The 14,356-nt window shown below is 47.3% G+C and overlaps 1 protein-coding gene across 7 annotated transcripts in view; it reads right to left on the bottom strand.

The window, feature by feature from the left end:
* FOXP4 (forkhead box P4) overlaps window positions 1-14,356 on the bottom strand; it is a 136,087-nt gene that overhangs the window by 106,372 nt on the left and 15,359 nt on the right. The gene's annotated exons all lie outside the window — the stretch shown is intronic.

The raw sequence follows: 14,356 nt of genomic DNA, 5'->3' as shown, positions 1-14,356 counted from the left end.
CCACACAAGGAGGTTGGGAGGATAAATACAGTAAAGATTGTGAGGTTCTTGGTAAACTAAGTACTTGTTTTAGCTCTTTGTCTTCATCCATCTCCTGTTTTTATTACAGTGATTCCTAGAGGGGCTGTAACTTTGCATTGCATTTTACAGAGATTACTACTTCGGTTATGGTATACAGGCCCCAACAGAGGGCAGGTCTACACTGCTGGCAAAATTCGGGGCAGTCAACGGGAGCAGAGTAGCTTGCGTATCTCCCGTCAACTTCGTAACTTCCCTTTAGCATGGCGTCTCCACTGCGCTGTGCTGATGGGAAATGTGTTCCTGTTGACGCAGTGCTAGGCTTTTTTTGGAAGTGGTCTTAATAGATCGACTTCCGGATTGATCGGCAGTGAAGATCCGCTCACTCCATTGATCCAGAAAAAAAAAATCCAAATTTGCACGCCGTCACTGTGTACATTGCCTGAGAGTAGGGCCCCAACATGCTAAGCGCTGTGCGGACACAGAAGAGACCTGCTCCGAAGATTTTACAAACGCAGTTAGACCAAATACGGAATTGAAGAGAGAGAAAGTTAAGGACTCAAAATGCACAAATACAGGCTCACGTTATCTATGGAATGATTCATACATCAGTGTTGATATTTTTAAGAACAGTGTGTGACAGGGCAGGAGCAGATTATCCAGGAGTGGAAGCCACAGGGTATTATTTACACAGGGAGAGCGGAAATTGCAGTGCAACAATTCCTCCTCCCTCCCCCAGAAACTATGTAGTCTAAACTGCACAGAAACTGCAGGATGTGCCGGGACCCTGGAACCAGGGGTAGATCCAGGATCTAAGGCCAGTCGCATTTGGAGCGTCTGACATGGAGATCAGCCAGTCCACCCACTGTGTTCCCCTCCCCACCTTGCCCACAGCGACAGCCAATTATTCCCTCCCCTCTATGTGCAGCGGCAACAAGGAGCTGGCAATGGAGTTGTCATCTTCCATGCCAACACAGTCTTCTTCTCCCTCCTCACCCCATGCAAGAAGGTATTTGGCATGGCAGAGCTTGGAGCTTGCTCCCCCGCTCTCTGCTGACAGTTCCGATCAGTGGCCCAAGAGCAGACCCTATGCCGAGCTGTGCACTGTTGCTTTGTACGAGAGGGTGCCCATCTGCAGCATTTCTCCTCCTCGCTAACACAGGCAGGACAGCAACATTTGTGATACCCCTGTAAACACGGCCTCTCGTAGGTACGGAGATTACAGCAATTCAAATACATGCATCTACCGCTACCACCTCAGTAGCTCCCTCCCCCAGCCTCTGCAATCCCCTAGGTAGATAAATTCTGTTACTATGAGATGTGTGACACCACCCCCTTGTAGGGAGAAACCAGAGTAAAGTGCATGAACTGATTTAAAATCTTCTCCCTCTCAATCACCATGTGGTTCTCATTTAGAGGATTCTGCCCACTTAGAGTCACTTCCAACACCCTTTTGCTCATCATCTGAATCCCTCCCTCCCTACTATTATAAATACAGCAGCAGGAGGGATGCAATAGTGAAAACAGCAACTGTCCACTATGTGGAGCAAGTCACTTTTACCCCTCCTGTCAAGTAAGGATAAGGATGCTGGAAAAGCACTGCGAACTAAGGAGGAAAAGCACTACAGCAATGCTAAGTATTGTCAGCAGTTAAATTTCCACGCCTGGGGGAAGGGGGTGGTAGAAGAGAGGGGAGAAGAAAGGTAGTTCAGTGCAGGGAAAACCAAACCCAACACCTGTCTTGTCATCACAATGAGCTCCCTTCCATAGGGACCAAGGAGAATGCAAAACTGGCGCCATCAAAAAAGGAAGAATCTTGTAAAACAAGCATTTGGGGGTGTGTGTGTGCGTGTGCCGCGGAGGCTAGTAGTGTGTGTGCGCGTCTCTTCCTCTTCCCTCCCCAGCTCCCAAGCAAAGGGGTCTAGAGTCTAGGCTTGCAAAGTTCAGGAAGTACCTGGCATTTCAGATGCTCCTCTGAACAATTTGTACCTTGTGGGTCTGCAAAAGTGAGCTGAAAATTTAAACGCGGGTTGGCCAAGTATTTGCAACATGCCTGTTGCTGTGACTCATGAGAGATTATTTCTGGCCAGGCCAGAAGCAGCAATAGGCTCTTGTGAGCGATTCTAACTCAAGATGGGCGCTAAACCAAAATGTCCCAGATCCAAAACGCTGCCTGGAGAGCGGCCCATCCACACCCCATCTCCGCAGCTCAAGCTTTGCCCTAGCTTTAACCAAACCAGGTTGCCTAATGCATTCTTTGAGCTCGTAGGCAAGGCAGACAGGAGGAGAGTGAGGCTAGGCGTCGTGCCTGGGTCACTGCCTCCTTGAGCCCCCTTTCCCTGAAGCGCTGGTTTCCAGAGAGCGAGTACATCTTATTGCAGTTACTCAGGATGCTTGCTGCTTTGGCATGGGCTGACGGCACTAGGGGGAACCAACCTTCGCACAGAGGCGAACGCTGGACAGGAAGCACACTGGTGTGGGGGAAGGAAGATTACATCTAAGAGTATCTAGATGCACTGAAGACCTATAGCCCCACAACTCACGATACCACTGCCTCTAGGGAACACTTTATAATTCTTACAACAGGAGAGAAAAGCCCCATGCAAAGTGAGAGAGGCTGCTGGAATTTCTCTTACCCGCTAAGACAGACAGACAGATCTGCTCTGAGCCATAGAAAGTGGAGCCAGCCTGCCTCCTTGGTTCTGGGCACGATGAACTCTTTAGGAAGTGATTCGCTAATCTTAAAAGGCTCTGGGTTCAGGAGGGGAAAAAGAAGCCAGGATTGCTCAGAGAGTGGCTTTTTACCCTTTAATTAACACACAAACACATGGAAACATGGAGAGGGGATTAGAATAAAAGTCTGGGAGAGCTAAAATGAGTTTAAAGCATTACAGTAAATTAGAAGAGATTTAAGGAACCAGGGACTGGCTAAATCCAGGCTCCCACTTTAATGGGAATTGCACCTACGGGCACTTTCATCTCCCACTTTCATCTGGCTCCTAGCAACGTATTTTGGAAGGAGTCAACCTCTGAGGCGCCCCCACCCTGCCCCGTGAAAGTACACTGAAGATAAACCCCTTCCCGCCTCAAGCACTCAGGTGCTCAGCTATTTCGCTAGCCTTTAGCTGCTTCCAGTGGAAGAATTTCATTGAAGCATCCAGAAGACGTCAAGCAGGCCCTGAAGCGTATACCCCCCGCCACTCCCCACCCCGGTGGAGGATGCTTACAACCCCCAACAACAGGGCCCCTCTCAAAGTGAGGGGCAAACTTCCAACGTCTAAGCCCAACTCAGAGGGACCTTGCTTTTAATCCTTTGCTTTAGAGACATCTAGCAAGGGAACACAGGGCTGCAGTCCTTCTACAGGCAAGAGCAGGTGAGAAGAGGCCGCGTACGCATGTTTCAAATGGCGCAATTAGTATTCCCTTCTATAAAGGAAGAAGTGAAGTCAGGGAAAATCTGCAGAAGAGCGTCCCCTATGTAGCTGGGTCCTTCTCTGTTGGCACTGCAGAGAGTACGGCTGGAAATCGGCTGTTGAAAGCAGCAGAGATATGCCCCCAGAAACTGCTAGCTAGCCAGGATTCGACATGCCTAGCCACTGTCAAGCTGGAGAAGCTAACGAACAAACGAGCGAGGCTGGGGATTCTCATCTCTCCCTGCACAGAGCGCTGGAGGGAACGGAGGCATCTCTCCAAAATGAGCCGCTCCGTGCTTCGGTAGCGCTCTCCGATTCACCCTGCCCAGCAGAGGGGTCAGTGGGGATTGTCCCTGTATCTCCCAGGTTTCAAGGTGGTGAGAATTTAGAAGGGGGCACTTTTCCCACCGAGCCAGCACTGAGCCACTGCCCCAGCAGGCCAAGATGGGGAAGGCCCTGGTGCCGGAGAGTCAGGAAGCAACGCTGGCTCTCCTCCACAAGTCCCCCGGATGCCATGCTGCAGGAAGTGCCCTCGTGTTGGATGAGGCCACTGAACAGCTCAGGGCCAATTAGATCTCCTGGGCACGTTTCACAAGAGTAGCATCCTGGCCAGAGCACCTCCTGGACCACTGCAGCGTGCCTGAGTCCACATCCCCGTGATGCATCTTCAGTACGATTCAGCTTCCTCCTTCATGTCCGTTCGGGACAGGAAGTGAACCGTTTAACAAGCTGCCACCTTCCACCCCAGAGACAGGTGCACTCCTGTCTCGAGGCCATCCGGAGCTTGTAGATCAGTCTGGACGCAAGGTGCTCCAGGAAACACTGTTCAAATGGATTATTAAATTAATCCCTCCCCCCCTTCCCTTCCCTTCCATCAGCAACAGGAGCTGCTCATCCAACTTTAAAAAACCCTCCTGATATCGGAGCCGAGCTGCACACCGTGGGGCACTCCAGGTCCGGCCTCAGAGGCTCTTCTGCCAATGCAGGGGCTATGGGTTAAGGCCATCAGCCCAACTCCCTGCGGGGACAAAGCCAGCGAGGGTGCGGGGCACGTGCCAGGCGCTGGGACCGCAGCTTTGCCCACCGCTTCCTTCTGCTGAGCTCTTGAAAAGATTAAAAAAAAAAAAGAGCCCCACTCCATCTCATTAAGAAAGTAAACACAAGAGCCAGCTAAGTGTCTAATTAAGCTTCTAATTAGTCCCTGCTTGTTACTAATGCAAATTAGATTACGCCGCTTAACTACAGCATGTCCACAACACCCTTGTTAATTGCGGCCTTTTGAAATTAAATTACTCCCTAATTAGCATATCAAAGCCATTGATTCGGAGCCAGGAAAGATGAGGGCAGGAGGAAGCTGAACGCCAAGTTTTGTTAATCAGGGACGTCTAATTAAATAGTGACGTCGCACACAGGGGCTCCTGTCTCCGAGCCACATGTAGTGACTGGAGGGATGCCGGAGTCTGCACGAGGGATGGTTGCTAGCAGCAGCCTGCTGGATAGCAAGGGTGCTCGGTAGCAGGAGTTCATTAAGGACAGGACTGCAGTTCCCAGAATTCTCTTTGTTTTGTACCCCGCTCCCATGGGCACTTGATGCAATGAACGCATCTGGTTTGAATGTGCTGCCTTCCCACGGATCCAGCTACTGCTACAGAGCTAAAATAAGCTATCTGTCCAGCGCTGCAGGTGTCTGGGAGGAGGCCTATCCCTGTGAAGACTGGGGGGGAGAAAAGAGGAGGGGAGATAAACTGGACACAAATCCCAGCTGGAATACACAGATCTGGTTCCGAATTGACCAAGTTAGGGAGTATTCAGAGTCAGGCTCAGAATTTGAGTCCATTGCAGAGATGGGCATGAGCTACACTTATGGGATACAGACCCAACCAAGGTCTCTCAAAGCTCAGTGGGAGATGGGATTCCGATTTGTGCCCACCTCTGTAAAGCCAAACGTCTTATCTAACTAGTGCCAATTCTAAACAAGACCAGGAGCTCGCTGGAACCACACCACACAAAAGCTGCAAGCCATGCACCCAATTGCCTGGGAGCAGAATTTAGACGCCCCAATATCATTTGTATTTCAATAGCACCTAGAGGCCCACATTGAGACCGAGGCTTCCTTGTGCTAGGTGCTGTACAAACACACAGAGACAACACATACCTCAACATTTGCAAAGGGGAGGGGAAACTGGGGCACAGAGTGGGGATGTGACTTGCCCAAGATGACTCAGCAGGTCAGAGGCAGAGTGGAGACTAGGACCCCGATCTCCTGCATTCCAGTCCACTAGACCATTCTTCTTAACCAAAACTCTTTGACTGCCTACGTGAGGCAGAAGAACCAGTATGCAGGGCAGCAGAGCTGTAAAGTAGCAAACAAACCAGAGCCACGCAATACATGGGGCACCAGTACAAAATTATAATATCCAAGACTCCATTGTGCTAGGTGCTGTACAAACAAAGAGACGGCGCCTGCTCCAAAGAGCTTGCCAACTTCTTCCCAACACCCTTCCTGAAGGCACCAAGCCCAAAGCACAAGACTCTAGCAAGCAGTACAACGCCAACTGCCCTATGAGGAAGGACTGGCCCTGTGATGCTAGCAAAGGGTTCACTGCCACATAATAGCAAGCCCTATCAAGCCTGAGAAACGCACTACACCTAACCCAGGGCTGTCATGATATTGGTCTATAAAGAACGTTGTGTAAGATATCAAATGAAAACTCACATCATACAGGTCAAAGGTGTTGTGTGATGCACCTATGGGCGCTCATTAAAAAGCTGTCTGTGTATACTAAAAATGTGTCTCAAACCATGCCACCAAGCAGGGCTGCTAAAGCCCAGACCCAGGAAAGCTGCTTCACTCCTCTGCCTAAGGACCTGTTGCGAATCAAGTACGGTGAAACCAGCACCAAGGATGATGCAGCTGCATTTTAAGTCAACAGAAGAAGAAAACAGCCTGGCATCCGCTCCCTGGAGCGCAAACAGCAGGGGAGGAAAATTTTATCTAGGGACACATTTCAAAAGAACACATCTCAAAGGTTGAATAGACTATAAGGCGAAGGGGAGAGAAACCCCATCACTGAGAGAACAGAGGTCATGCTCTTTGCACTCCATCAGCCCCAGCCACGTGGGAGTGGGGTGATGCAACCTATTTTAGGCAAGGACTGTAACCTGTTGGGTTAAGATTTAGTCACTAAAAAGCATGATTCCACTTTTGTTTTATTTGTAACCATTTCCTGCTGCTATGATCTCTGTGCACTATCACCTAAAGCTCCTTTCATCGTTAATAAACATGCGCTCGTTTTATTATAAACCCATCTCAGCACTGTTCTATCCGAGTGAGGCGCGCATGCTCAGCTGAGCCAACAGGCTGGTGTGTGTATTCGGTCTCTCTGGAGACAGCGGACTCAGGATTTCTGCAGGCACCCAGGGACAGGGGCTGGATGCTGCAGGGAAACACTTGGAGAGCTCGGGAACTGAAGTACACCACGGCTTAACCTGCCAGGACTGGCAGAGTCCTAGGGAGTGTATTGGGCTGACTAACATCCAAGGGTGGCAGGGAACTCCCCACACAGTACCTTGTTTGCAGCGGCAGAAAGGTAACGGGGCTGTTGTCACTGCTGGACACCCTGAGAAAGTGTCCCAGGCCCATTCACAGGTAGGCATGTTCCAAAGACCATCGGACTTCACGGCATTAGGAACGCTACCCCTTTCCCTCTCTCACAAAACCGCTGCTTATTTATTTTTCTTTTTTAAATGTTTGGGGGTGCTGGAGAAAGCTGGGAAACGCAAAGCCACCTGTCAATCCGCAGCAGACGTTTCAATCTACTGGCAATGGCAGAAACAGGAGGAGTTTAGTCATCTCCTGCCCAGTTTCACCTCACCCAAAGGCTGCACTAGAACACTCTATTGTTCGTTTATCATCTGTCTAGAGGCAGCCATTGACCCCACTGCACGGTCTTGGGCAAATCCTTTTCCCTTCCCAGTGCCTCAATTTCCTCATCGGTCAAGGGGGTGTAAATGCTACTGTCCCACCTTTGAGATACTGCAACTATCATCTGCACCTAAGGGCTATTTATGGTACACAGCTAAGAGCAGGGCAGAGGGAACCAGCTTCATGCGAGCTCGGTCCTCCATCTCTCTCATTGTAGACAGACTAGTGCCGATGACACACCATTTGCTACCAACCCTCTCCCCTTCTAAGCAGAGGCTAACTCTCCTCCTACCACTAGAGACCAACGCTCTAGTGACCCATCTTTACCCCTTCCTGAGTCCAGAGGGGTCCCGTGCTCTGGGCAGGAAGCAGCTGAGCAAGGCCTCAAACTCCAAATGCCAGCAAGTTCCTAGGGCACGGGATCCAGAGAAGCAGGGAGGGAAATGGTGGGGCGTCATAGTTGGTGGTCTCTCCACCGACTTCCATGGGGCTATGCTAATTTACACCGCCTAAGCATCGGGCTCACAGTGCTCTGCAATATCAAATGGGAGGAGCTGACAGGAGGCCCCGGCTGTTTGTTTTTGAAATAACCACTTGCTCTTCTCCCCCTGAGGAAGTGCAAATGGAAATTCAAATCAACAAAAAGCCACAAAGCTACAGGATACAGCCCTGCTGCCCTCACGCTTCTAGCGAGGCAGGGTTGCCACTGGATCTTCCCAACCCTCTGCTGCAAGGCAACGTTCAAGCCCCCTTACAATGAAAAGGGAGACAAAAAATAGAGGCCCACCAGCCCACGGCAGGTTGGTAATGGAAGACAGTGCCTTTCACCTCTAGGACCCTAGTTTAACTCCAGTGAACGAAGACTGCTACCGTCTGAAGATCATTCAGTAAAGCTACAAAGCAAGTTTGGTCATCTCACTCCAGCCCTTATGGGAGCAAAATCCATATTGTACAGACAGCAGTGTGGGCCAGGGGGTAGGGCACCGTGGGGAGCCAGGAGAGCTAGATTCTATTCCCACTCTGCCACTGACCTGCTGTGAGATAACAGGCCAGTCACTTCCTTCTGCTGTGTGCCGTTTCCCAGTCCTGTCTACGTAGGCGATAATCTCTTTAGGACAGGGACTCTCTCATTCTACGTGTACGTACAGCACCTAGCACAATGGGGCCCTTATCCTGGGTGGGGCTCCTAGCTGCTACCACAAGAATAATCACAAAAGCCACCATTCTCACGGGCACATTCCAGCAGGGGTAGCGACGCAGGCAGGCTCTGGGCAGGCAGTTTGGAGAAAAACTGAGCTTGCTCTGCAGATAAATGAACAACTCCAAACTTCAGGACTCTCAGTTACAGTTTGCCAGCATTCGAGTCTATGCACAAATTCATGCCAACTACAGAGACTCGAGCAAACGGGACAATATGTAGAATTTAAAGGATTTTTTTTTTTAATGCTGTAAAGGGGAGGCTCATTCAAGTTATAGCCAGACTCCTTTTAAAAAAAACAAAACAAAAAAAACCATACACCAGAGTCGGCTATACAAGAGGAAGATGGGCCAGTCAGCAGAAGGGCAATGGGGCTGAACAAGCGCAGTGAGCTGTAGTTCATACTGAAGTTAATACCCCAGGGATTTCTCACTTCAGTTATTTTGAACGGGACTAGGGTGTCTATGAGAGAACAGAGTCTAAATGAGGTCTAAATTAGCGATTTCCCCTCAAGAAAGAGATCTGGGAGACATCGTGGCTAGTTCTCTGAAGATGGCGGCTCAGTGCGCAGCAGCAGTAAAAAGAAAGCAAAGAGAATATTAGGAAACATTAGGAAAGGGATAGTTAAGATATATAGTGGCATTATGGTATTTTCAAAATCCATAGCACCGCCCACACCTTGACTACTGTGTGCCGTTCCGATCGGCCAATCTCAAAAAAGATGCATTAGAATTGGGAAAAGTACAGAGAAGGGCAACAAAAAATTTTAGGGGTATGCAACAGCTTCCATTTGATGAGAAATTTAAAAGACTGGAACTGTTCAGCTTAGAAAAGAGATGACTAAGGGGGGATATGATAGAGGTCTATTGACTCATGAATGGTATAGAGAAAGTGAATAAGGAAGTGTATTTACCCCATCACGTAACACAAGAACTAGGGGTCACCCAATGAAATTAATAGGCAACAGGTTTAAAACAAACCTAAGTACTTCTTCATACAACGCACAGTCAACCTATGGAACTTGTTGCCAGAGGATGTTGTAAAGTATTAATGCAGTTCAGAAAAGAACTAGCCAAGTTCATGGAGGATAGGTCCATCAATGGCCATTAGCCAACATGGTCAGGGACACAACCCCATGCACTGAATGTCCCTAAACCTCTGACTGCCAGAAGCTGGGACTGGACAACAAAGCCCTCTTGAAATTACCCTGTCTGTTCATTTTCGCTGAAGCATCAGGCAGTGGCCACTGTCGGAAGACAGGCAACCGGGCTAGATGGACCATCGGTCTGACCCAGTGTGGCCATTATGCTCTTACACGGTTAGAATCAGTTTAAAATTCCCCGACTAACCACCTCCAATTCACAAGAGTGTATTAACAAGGAGTATATTAACCCGAGAGACATCCAAGTTTGAAATAACCTGGTAAATTCATAGTAAGGAGAAAGAAAGTTGACACAAAGCAAGTTCTTCTACTTTTTAATTATTATTTAAATAACTTGTGAAAACAGAGTTTTTAATTTTCTAACTTTTTCCATTTTTTGTTTAAGGAGGTGGCGGGGGAAGGGGAGGGCAAAGATTGGAAAAGTTTAATACAGAGAGAGAGAGAGAGAGAGTCTATTAAAAAAAAAAAAAAGTGCAGCCAGCCCGTCTCGGGGGAAGAGCTGAAATATTAAAGAAAGGAAAATCGCTTCTCAGGCTGCAGAGACAGAGGAGGAGAATGGAGTGGGTTTAAGAGAAGGAGCCGTGCGCTTTTAATTGAAAAGAGGGAGATTCGAATGAAATATCCAATATCCCCGTTTAAAGAAAGGAAGAGACAGACAGACCCCGGCTTCTTTGCTACGCCGAGGAATTGCTAAAGCACTAACTTTATTTCTCCTTCCCCCCGCCCGCCCCCTTTAAGGTATAGGAAAGGAGGATGAGAAAAAGAAGAGGTTTTTCCTTTCATACAAGAACTCAAGCGAGTGGGGATGAAGGGTGGGGGAAAAAAGACCAAGTTTTATTCATTTATTTTATTTTATGAGATGAGTAAAATAAAAAAAAAGAAGACAGTTTTATAATGTCACAGTGTTTGGAAAAAGCAGCAGAAGGGAAAAAGGGAAGGGGGTGGGGGGAAGCCGCTAAGAACAGAAGGGACAACTTTAACCACCCGCTGTACAAGCCTCTTTCCCAACGAGATTCAATTAATTGATAACAAGAGGCATCAAATTAATTTTTCAAGGATGTTAGATTTTGATGAAGGAAAAAATCTCTCTGATTTTAATCGGGGCGGCGTTTAAAAGGCATAAATGAATATCCTTTTCTAATCATCTGAGGCGCTGGGGAAGCGCCAAGCGGTTAACGTGAAAATTCAAATCGTTTAATTAGGGAGGTGGGAGGGGAGGTGGCCATGGCTGAGGGGGAAGACTGGGTTTCTCTTTTAAGGAGCTTTATGAAGAAATTATATTAAAAAAAAGCCTCCTCCCAAGCATCTCTCTTCTAACGCGTGCGCTCATATACTGGGGGGTTGGGAGGGGGGTGAATTCTCAACGGTTTTGTTTTTGAATAGAGACAGTTTCCCATCACAACCTAATTAACAAAAATAATAATGAATGAGAGAATGACAAAAAATCATAAGGAACAAAAATCCAAACTCCAGGAAAAAACAATAGAGTTCTCCCAGCATAGGCCGCTAACCAGAGATGCCCAAGGATCACAGTTGCAGTGAGTTGCTATTTCCATTTGCACAAGGAATGGGACATGAAACATGTACAGTCCCCTGAAAAATAAAAGGAAACTTCTTTTTCCATTCCAGTTTTAGCACTTACATTTTAAGGGTAAGTATTCTCAGCTGAGAGAGGATTTACTCCAGGGGAGGATTAATAGGAATTTCATGGCTAAACAGAAAGCCGAGAATACAGCCAGCGTGCGTGCGTGTATCCTATGTGTATGTTGCACATGAATTGCACAGCAAATAACCATCAGCTATAGGGCAAACACGTCAGTGCAGTCCGAATTCAGGGCTTGGAGCCACAAGAGCAAAGGTTGGCGGTTTTATCACTTTGTCAGACCCACGGACACGGCCGCATTAAGCTCTTTTCTCTAGCGTATTTCTTGCTTATTGTGGACCACACAAGATCTGAATCAGAGGGGATGTTTTCATTTAGTTTGTCATGCACTGAAGAGGTCTCTCTCAAAATTTTACTTGAAAGTTGGTTTGAAATGATCGGCATAAAAAAAATACTCTCTACAACGACAAGTGTGTCCTTCTCAAAACTTTTTCTTAAAAAAGTTTCTAATTGCCCTGGTGGGCGCTACTGTTTAAAATCCACAGCTCATTCTGTTCATCGTTCGTTACAGTGATACTCATGTCACCATTACAGCCGATATCACAACAACTTCTGTGAAGGTTCTTTGCTAGCGGGTCTGTCCGGACTCAGGTTTAAACAGTTTTGGATGTATGCACAACACATGTCCTGCATGGTTACTCAGTTATCAGTGACACATGCGTATTCCAGAGAATATTGATTTCTACATGTCTGATCCAGTCCCATAAAGTCTTTTCATTGCACTGATGCAGGCTTTGGATAGGGCCCAGATTCAGCAAAGCGCTTAAAACACGTTTACCTTCAATTGCATGCTTTAGTCACAGTGACATCAATTAAATTCAGTCTCGTCCTAAGTGGAAGCAACTCCACTGTAGGCAAAGAAGCTGATCCACTTGAGGACAGGTCATCATGTCACCATTTGAAAAATATCATCTACCTCAATTCTAAAGTTTTGGGGCGGCCCTGGTGGGTCATGCCTTGGGAAGATCATGCCTACACACAGGCTCACTATCTGTAGGAGGCCCCTGATGGAAGGGACCAGCCATCCCTCCCGTTCAGGGCAGCAGCTGTTGGACTAGCACGTGGAGTTTCAGGAGAGCCCAGCATTTGGGTGACGAGCTCTTGGGAGAAATCCAGATGTTAAATGCCACAGTGATCTCTGCTTGGTGCTGAATACCTTGGCAAGTCTGGTCCCCAAGGGCCCAGACCCCACCCCAAGAGCAGGGAAAGAGAGAGAGGACAGGCGCGGGCAGCAGAGGAAAGATGCCTAAAGCCAGTGGAAGCACTGAGCCACCAGCATTGAACATCTAAGAACACAAAACACAGAAAACTTACAGCCTTGGGAAAGGTGCGGGAAGCTGGGCTTCTGCGCACAACCAAGAACACAAGCTGAAGTACACCGCTCCATCCAACCCTGTGCCAGGCTGATGGCTTCCTAAGATACACACTAGCTCAGTCAGAAGTTGTGGGCTCAATGCAAGAATCACTCCGTGAGATTTCTACTGCGTTAAGCAGTAGATCACACCAGCTGACAACTAAAAAGGCCCCTCCTGGCTTTAAAACGCACGCACGCACGCACGCACTGCAGCTATGAAATAAAAAGGCCAAGCTCCAACTCCAGAGGTTTTTCAGAATCTGTTGAATTTTTTAACAGAGTGGCATTGATTTATCAAAAACCTGACAAACAAGGAACACTCCAGAAACATTTTGCTGGTTTGCACCACAAACCCTTGATCCTTTCTCTGCAGCAAGGGCCCCCCTTGAATACCAAAAGGACACTCTTTGAGCAAAAGAAAGCCTTAACATTTTCACCACTTTTAATTGGGAGATTTTGCTCAAAAGTCATTTTTTGTATCCGGGCTTCGGAAGGTTGGACTCCTGGGCCGCATCTCACCAAATGTCCCAAGACAAATTTTACAAATGGGAAAAACACCCAAAATGAGACTAATGATGTCATACAGCCCCAGTTATCTGTATTAATAAGTAGCACTCGTGTTGGTCTTTGCAGGCAATACAATCTGACACAAAACGTGCTCAACCTCCACTGAGAGCCAAGAGAAATTTTTCAGCCAGAACTTTTTTGGCATGAGATGCAGGTTTGGCAACACCAAAAGGTCTCAACGATGCATGTTGATTTCACAAAGTTGTTTTGAAAACACCCACCAAAATATTCCAAAACAAATCAAAATATTTTAATCTTTTAAAAACAAAACGTTTCTATTTTTTGGTTTGAAACCATTTTGTATCAAAATTTCCTTTCAGCTTCTTTTAAAAATTCAAAAACATATTTAAAAAAAAGTGGTCAAAACAGAAAGAAATGCTTTGTTGGACCCAGGAAGAAAATTTTTTTAACTTTTTGATTTGACAAAAAAAAAAAAAATAGTTTCCCTCCAACCTGAAACAATTTCCGTCCCTGCAACGTTCCAAAATTGCCAGTGGAGCGAAAAATTTATTATTTGCCCATTTCTACCATCAGCATCCATGCACCAACCTTCTAGCTTTAACACCAAGGCAGTGTCGTGTGGCCACTGAAGAAGCTGTACGTTCCCAAACAAGTCAAGCTAGGGCCTCTTAAAAAAACAAAAAAACAAAACAAAAAAAAGCCCTGCTGTTGCACTGAGCACCTTTTCTGCCAGAAGGGCTTTTTGTAAAAACCTGCAAGATCCCACATATAGCATAGAGAAGACAAGAATTTCCCTAAGCTTTATGACATTCAAATATTATATCATCCAGCCAACCACACGGCCAAATGGGGGGACAGCTGTGCACAACTACCAGCAGCCAAAAAGAGAGGATAAATACAAGTGAGATTTAGGCCTCCGGTATCCAGCTTGAAGTCTCTCTCTACCTGCATTCCGTCTCCCTGAAATTGCCTCGGGAGTTTCAGCTGGATCCCAGGGATTCTCTCTTTTCCTGCTCTGTTGTATGTCGCTGTGCATTGTCAAAACAGCTGTCGTATTCTGCTACAGGGGTGGCTGCATTTCAGTAGCTGGGGGAA

This window comes from Emydura macquarii, unplaced genomic scaffold (assembly GCF_026122565.2).
Source record: "Emydura macquarii macquarii isolate MOO-44397 ecotype Brisbane River unplaced genomic scaffold, CSIRO-AGI_Emac_v2 contig_3220, whole genome shotgun sequence".
Lineage (NCBI taxonomy): Eukaryota > Metazoa > Chordata > Testudines > Chelidae > Emydura > Emydura macquarii.
This window is presented reverse-complemented; position numbering and strand designations above follow the sequence as displayed.